Genomic DNA, 8054 nt, shown 5'->3' on the forward strand with positions numbered 1-8054 from the left:
TAATAGAAAAAGATCTCTAGGAAAAACTAAGGAAATCTGAAGAGTATGCCCTTTAATAATAATAATAATAACAGTGGTCCATTGATTGTGACAAATACCAATGTGAGATGTTAATGACAGGGGACTGCGTGCCAGGGGTATGGAAACTGCTGTTGTCACAGTTTTTCCATAGACTTAATATTGTTCTGAAAAACGAATTTTATTAATTAAAGAATACGGACTGCCCAGCTAAATTTGAATTTCAGATAAATGGATAATTTCTTAGTATAACTAAACCCCCCAAATTGCATGGGACATACTTATACTAAAAATGTATGTTTATCTGAAATTCAAATTTAACTGGGCCTCCTCTATTTTATCCGAATTTGAATTTAAACAGCCACATGCGGCTGGTATTGGCGGCACAGGTCCAGAGCCGTCTGGCTTGCCCAGAAGTTAGCAGTTAAGAAACAGGTGAGACAACTGAGGCCCTGAGCGGTTATAGACTTGCTCAGCAGCTTCTAACTGCAAGGCCGGCCCTCTTCCCCCGCACTGACCCTGGTTCCTGCAGAGAAGGAGCAGTGTTCTCAGGGGCCTGCAGGAGCCCGTGATGGCAGCGTGGGGCCTCGTGGAGGCCTCAGGGCCAGCCGAGGATGCAGAGTCTTTGGCAGGTGTGACAGCTGGGACTGGCGCGTGAGGCCATTGGTCAGGGACCGTAGCGCCGAGTGACAGATTGGCAGTTTGTCTGACACAGCAGGGCTGGCTTCTCTGCTCGAGGCCTCGCTGGGCTGAAAGCGAGGTGCTGACTGGCTGAGCTCTTTTCCGGAGGCTTCAGGAAGAATCCTTTCCAGTCTCCCTCCGATTGTTGCCAGTGTTTAGTCCCTTGCCATACAGGTCCGCATTCCCCCGCCGGCTGTAAATCGGGGACTGACTTAATTTACTTAATTCCCAGAGGCCACACTCATTCCTTGCCATGGATCCCCCTTCATCTTCAAGCAGCAACAGTGCCAAATTCTTGTGCTTCCCATCTGATTCCCTCATCTGTCCTCCAGGCCCCAGGTTAAAGGGCTCATATGAGAAGGTCAGGCCCATCCACCTCAAGGTCAGCTGACTTGGGGCTTTAATTATATCTCCAAATTCTCCTCACAGCACCACTTAGATTAGTATTGGATTGAGAAGGTGCGTATACACCAGGGTGGGAATCCTGGAGGGGGCACCTGAGAGTCGTCCTCCTTAAGGACCTGGCAGACGCAGAGCCTAAGGAGTAAAGCAGGTTCTAGAGACAGACATCATGGGTTCAAATCCCAGCTCCACCACCATTCAAGGTGTGTGCGGTCTGGGGCACCCAGCCTCCCTGGGCCCCTGTTACCTCGTCTGCAAAATGGGAATAAGAATGGCCTTGTTAAGCTCATGTGGACTGTATCTGACAGGTTGATGCTCTTCTCACTTCCCTGCTGCCCGAGCTGCCTAGCTTTGTCTTCACAGGCGTGAGAATGGCGTCTCCCTGCTTTCCCCACATTCTCCGCCTTTCTGGCTCGCGATAAGGCTCTTTAAGGAGCATGAGCTCACTGTCTGAGCTCACTGTATTGGGATCTTGGTCTCCCCGCTTTGGCAGGCTGGACCAGACTTGGCTTGGGAAAGAAATGTCAGTGGGAAAAAATTCTTTTAAAAAGATGTATGCATGTAGTAAAATGTATATCCAATTGCAACATAAACATGATTGCACTCGTTGGTGTGTGTGAATGAGCCTGAAGTAGGGAGTGTTTGGTAGGTCAGTTTTCCATCCACCCCCTCCTTGCACGACTCACGGAAGATGAGACCCTTGGTGTTTGTGTTCTGGTGGAGGCATTTTGCCATCAGCATCCTGTTTATTCCATGGTGATGGGCCTTCGGTACCCAATTTGCTTGAAAACCTTGTGAACTTAATGCAGAAAGACAGAATCAGGAAACTTGGGTAATGTGAAAGCAAGTGGCCAGTTTCCCAAAAGTTCCAACATGGGTGGTTTATAACTAATTGGAAAAACATGTCTCTTCTCAGTTGCCTTAATCCTTTTTGCAGGGCCTGGGCCTCAAGTGTTCCCAGAAGGTTTTGGGGGGATGTAATCAGCTCCCAGGGTGGTCACCAGAGTGACAAAAGGGGCAAAGAGCTCATGCGTGCGTCTGAGGTTCCTTGAGGTGTCCCCAGCTCAGTCTGGGCAGCAGGGACTGGTCTGTCACCAGCCTTCCTGGCTCGGGCAGAGGGATAGGTGGGCAAGGACAGGGTGGGGATTCATTCTGGCTTTAAATTTAGCCTTCAGAACTAACAGTCTGGAGGCAGAGTTTGGGACTTAGACAAGAAAAGGAAACGGCCTACATTTAGTTTTCTCTGAGCTGGGGACTTCAGCTCTTTGATTATAATAAGCACAGTGCTGGGGTCCTTTCATCCTTTTACAGAGTTATTTTTAGAAACGCAGAAGTTGACAGCCCTGCTCCCGCTTTCTCTTCCTCGTTGGGGTTCTCTGTAAGAGAATGTTCCCAGGGGCACATGAGCTGGCTGGGCCATGGCCCCACCAGCGTCCTTAACAGGGAAACCTCTGTCAGCAGAGCCGGCTTGGCCCTGGCTGACACCACTGGCTCCTCTGGTCCAGGCGCCGCAGAGGTCAAAGAGACCCCTTGTGTCCACGCCCCAGCTTTGCTGGTGGTCTCAGTCACGCCTGTCTCTCAGAGCAGAGCTGCTGTGGTGTCACAGGTGGGAGAACAACTTGCTCCCCTCCCCACGGCGGCTTCAGGGTGAAAGAGCCCCTCCCCTGCCCTCCAGGAGGGAACATGGACCTAGAGGTGGTGCTGCTATTAGAGTTTTAAGTGTTTGCGGTTTCCTCTCTGTGTCTCCACTTCCTTCTTGAAACCCCAAAGGAGGCTTCTTAGGAAAGGAAGGGCCTTTAAGATCCCAGAGCACAGCTGGGAATGGCTGTTCTCAGCGAGTCCGGCTGGCCAGAGCCCAGGGTGACGGGCCTGGGTGTGGGTCAGACCCACCAGGGCCACTGAGGCTCCCAGGCTGGCCAGTCCCTTGTTTTATGGAAACTGACCTCCCCAGTCACCTGAGAACCTGTGTTGAGTGACTCTGAAGCAAGACTAGCTACATAATTTGTGGGGCCTTGTATTGGATGAAAATGCAGGACCCCTCATTCAAAAATTATGATGATTCATGATGGTGACAGCAGAGCGTTCAGGCACGCGAGGGGACTCTTCTGCGTGCAGGGCCCTGACTGCACGGTTTGCAGGCCCATGAAGCCCGGTCCAGAGAGTTCGGGGCCGCAGCTGGTCAGTGGCACGCAGACAAATTTGGTCACCCTGTACTTTGGATGAGTTGACTCACATCTTTTCTAAACTGTTGACTAAGGCTAGTAAAATGCGCAGGGCCTGCTGTGGTCTAGGCTGAGAAGCTGGCTGAGTGTGATGGGCAGTGACAAAGGGGGGGCAGGGCTCCAGGCAGCATCGTCCCTCTAGAACAGGAGGTCCCTGCGCATGCTACCTGACTTGGTCACCTGTCCCAGGGTTCAACATAAAACCCCAAAGACCGACATTCCTGCAAGTGCTTCACCATGGCCAACCTTTGTGAGAACCTAAGCTTTTCTTTCTTAAGTGAGATTTCAAAATGAACTTTCGTTGGCTGGGAAAGGACAGTCCTATTATTGGAGAGCAATTGTATTTGAAAAGAATGGGTCAGAGGTTGCTAAAAAAAACCATTGTTTGCAAAGTTTGGCTTACACAAAGTTTGTGGAAAAGACCCCCACAAAAATCAGGTGTCATTTTGCCCTGGATGGTGTGGCTCAGTTGGTTAGAGCATCATCCTGTGTACCAAAAGGGTTTGATTACCGATCAGGGCACATATCCAGGTTGTGGGTTTGATCCCTGGGAGACCGCTGATTGATGTTTCTCTCTTATATTGATGTTTCTCCCAACCTCTCCCCCTCTCCCACTTTCTCTCCCTCTCATTCATGAAAATTATATCCTCAGTAAGGATCACACACACACACACACACACACACACACACACACACACACAACCAAGTGCCATTTTGTCCTTTCTCCCAGATGATAAACAGGAAGGGAAGCCTGTGACTGGGTAAAGTGAGTCATGGAGTGTGGGAGGCTCAGATCCATGTAGGACTCCTCTTTACTTGGGAGCTCCTTTCTCATTTACCTGCCAAGCTCCAAACTAAAGGGCAAGTCTGATTGGTGGCAGCAGACAAAAGATTGTCTGGGTGGGTGGATGGGGGACTAAAGAAGTCTGCAAAAACCGAGATTTCTGTTTCTTTCTTTCTTTTTTTTCTTTTGGAAAATAATCTCTTGTTTTATTATGAAACCAAAATATCATCTGCAATGCTTTCCTTTTTCTTTTTTTTATTTTATTAGTCTCTTCTAAAGAATTGAAATATACCATAAAATTCACTTACCATAAAATTTACCCCTTTAATGCTGTATAATTAAGTGGCTTTTAGTAGTCACAAGGTTGTGCAACCATCGCCACTATCTAATCCCAGAATATTTTCATCATGCCCCAAAAAGAAATGCCATACCCATTAGCTGTTGAGACAGCCTAGTAAGCCAAGACAAGTGGAATAGGGAAATTGAGACAGATAGTTAAAAGGCCAAGCATCTTCCCTAACCAAGGACACTTAAGAGTAAATAATTTACACTTCTCCCCAACCAGAGGGTAAATAGCTTAAATCACCCTACTCAGGGAGACAGATAACAAAAATCCAATTAGTGCCATTTGTGCCAACCACACCCAAGAGTAGATGAAGTTAAGGGAATGGACCTCATTTTGGTGCATCAGCATAAAGCAGATGAAGATTCTATTGAGATCCTCTGCTAAACTCCCAGCCTTAATTTAGTTATTAATTTATTTACTTATTTAATTAGAGAGAGTAGAAGGGAGGGAGAGAGCCAGAGAGAGAAACATCCATATGAGAGAGACACATTGATTGGTTGCCTCCCACTTGGGCCACAACCGGGCCGGGAGATGGAGCCTGCAATCAAAGCCCTTGACCGGAATCGAACCTGAGACCCTTCAGTCCACAGGCCAATGCTCTACCCACTGAGCCAAACCAGCTAGGTCAGCTCCAGCCTTTAAAACCTTCAAGAGGCCTGGCCAGTGTGGCTCAGTGGTTGAACATCGACCTAAGAACCAGGAGGTCACAGCTCAATTTCCAATCAGGGCACATGCCTGGGTTGCGGGCTCAATCCCCAGTAGGCAGCATGCAGGAGGCAGTTGATCAATGATTCTCCCTCATCATTGATGTCTCTCTCCCTCTCCCTTCCTCTCTGAAATCAGTAAAAATCTATTTAAAAAAATAAAAATAAAACCTTCAAGAGGAAGGACCCAGGGCTTGCTTTCCTCTCAGGAGCGTGCTTGAGCCTTTCTCTCCCGCCTTTCCCCACCTCCCGCCCCAAATGCATTAGCTTGGCCTTTCTCTCCTAAGCTCCAAGGGCCCTTCTTCTGCCTTTGCAACTTGCTTCCTGAGCCTTCCAGCCTAGCTTGGCTCACTTCCACTACTTCCGTAACCTGCGTTCCTGCCTCTGAATTCTTGGCCAAACTCAGTTGAACCGAGCTCCAACTTCACCTGTAACGACTGGCGCTATTTCCCTGCCAACATCACAGGTAACACTGTCATCTCTCACAAGCTTCCATCCTCCTCATGTCCTGGCAATCACTGATCTACTTCCTGTTCCCGTGGATTCACCAATTCTGGACATTTCACATATGGAATCATACAACATGTGACCTTTTGGTCTGGTCCCTTTCACTTATCGAATTGTGTGGTTTTTTGTTTGTTTTTTTAATTATATTTTTACCACCAGTCAATGGGCATTTAGTTGTTTCTACTTTTTGGCAAAAGGGATCCCTAATACCCGTTGAAACTGTAGGAGTCCCAGAGCTGGGCCTGGGTCCTGGGAAACGTTTAACTGGAAGTTGGGAAACGAAAGTACAGTATTTGTCATGAAAAATAAAAGGCTTTTTCTCCGTTTTTAATTGTGGCATTCAAAAGTACTGAAGGATAGCAGAATATGCCACCCCCAAATATGTTTCTTAAGCTTAAGGATTATTTTGAGCTGATCATTTTGAGAAATGGTAGAAACTCTGAAAAGCAGAGAAGGTAACCTTTTGAAAGGGAAATTTGCTTATAAAGGAAACCTCCATTTGAAAGGGTGTCTTCCTCTCTGTACCTGGAAAGAGAAGGATGACTAAATTTCAAGAGAATCTTATCAATGAACAAGGCATAACTAATAGATCTGCATAACGAACTTACCCTTGCTTATCACGCTTTTGCTGGTAACCTCCCCATTACTGGCTTCCAACACCTTTCTTTTGTCTTTAGCTGACGATGGTATGTAAGCTGGTGGCTCAAGCCACCGTGGGAGTTGACTCATTTCTCCTGGACATCACCTGTATTTACAGGAGGCATGCATGTTAGTAAACTTCTGTTCATTTTTCTCTTGTTCATCTATTTTTATTACAGTGGTCTCAGCCAACAACACAGAGGGTAGAGGGAAAGTTATTTTTCTTTCACTGTAGTTTCTGGATGACTCAGATGGAACCCACTGGGATATCCTGTTTGCTCTGGAACCTGCAATAGGATCCTGGGAAAACTGGCAGAAGCCAGTGGAGGGTAAAAATTCTTACCAAAGTTAGCAATCCTGGAACTCTGTCTGTATGCCCACTTGAGAGGAAGGTAAAAAATTTCTCGTCCTTTCCTTTCCAAATTCAGATTAGTATGAGAAAAACAACTGAAAAAGTACGATCGTTGGATTGTTTCTCATCCCTTTCTGCAGTTATGGGCTTCCACGTAGAATCATTCCTCTGAGGTGTGAACAATTTCTTTTAGTATCTCTTGCACCACGTCTGGTGGTGACAAATCCTCTCATTTCTGCCTAAAAGTTTCTTTATTTCGTGCTCATTTTTGAAGAATGTTTTTTGTTGATATGGAATACTAGGTTGACAGTGTTTTTCCCCACCAGTCACTTTGTTTTCTTCTGGCTTCCACTATATCTAATGAATTCAACTGTCACTATTATTGTTCACACAAATGTCTCTATCATCTTTTAACTGCTTTAAAGATTTTCTCTTTTTCTGTGGTTTCCCCAAATCTGATTATGTTGTGCCTCAGTGTGGTCTTTTTGTGTTAATCTTGTGTGGAATTTTCTGAGCTTCCCTGACTTATAGGTTAATATCTTATCAAATTCAATAAATTACTGGCTGTTATCTTTTAAGATATTCTTCTGCCCTATTCTCTCTCTGAGCATCCAATACATGTATATAATATGTTAGATAACTTGACACTGTTGTGCTGATCTCAGATATCTGTTCTTTGTTTCTTTCTCCCTTTCTCAATTTCCTTTTTAATTCTTGTTTCTTTCTGTGCTTCAGTGTGAATAACTACTATTTACCCATCTTCAAATTCACCAATTCTTTCTTGGGCTGTGTCCAGTTAGCTGTTAAATCCATCTAATGGATTTTTCATTTCAGATATTTATACTTTTCAATTGTAAAACTTCTATTTCGTTGGTTTTTAGATTTGTTTTTTCTTCTTTTTTAAAAAATATATTTTTATTGATTTTAGAGAGGAAGGCAAAGGGAGAGATAGAAACATCAGTGATGAGAGAGATCATTGATCAGCTGCCTCCTACTGGAGATCGAGCCGGCAACCCAGGCATATGCCCTGACTGAGAATTGAACCGTGACCTCCTGGTTCAAAGGTCAGGTGCTCAACCACTGAGCCATACCAGCTAGGCTAGAGTTGCCATTTTTCTTTTATTGTTCCATCTCTCCATCCACTGTCTCCTTTTATCTCTAATTCTTTAACATATTTTAAATTATCTGGGCCATCTGTGGATCTTTTTTTATTAATTGTATTTTCCTATTTCACATAACTAGCCATTTTGGATTGTATGCTGAACACTGTATGTTATGTTGTAGAGATTCTGGATAATATTATCTTCCTCTAAAAAAATAGAGTTTTGCCCAGCTGGTATAGCTCAGCAGTTGAGCATAGAGCCAGGAACCAAGAGGTCACCGGTTCGATTCCCGGTCA

This window comes from Myotis daubentonii, chromosome 4, assembly GCF_963259705.1.
Source record: "Myotis daubentonii chromosome 4, mMyoDau2.1, whole genome shotgun sequence".
Classification (NCBI taxonomy): domain Eukaryota; kingdom Metazoa; phylum Chordata; class Mammalia; order Chiroptera; family Vespertilionidae; genus Myotis; species Myotis daubentonii.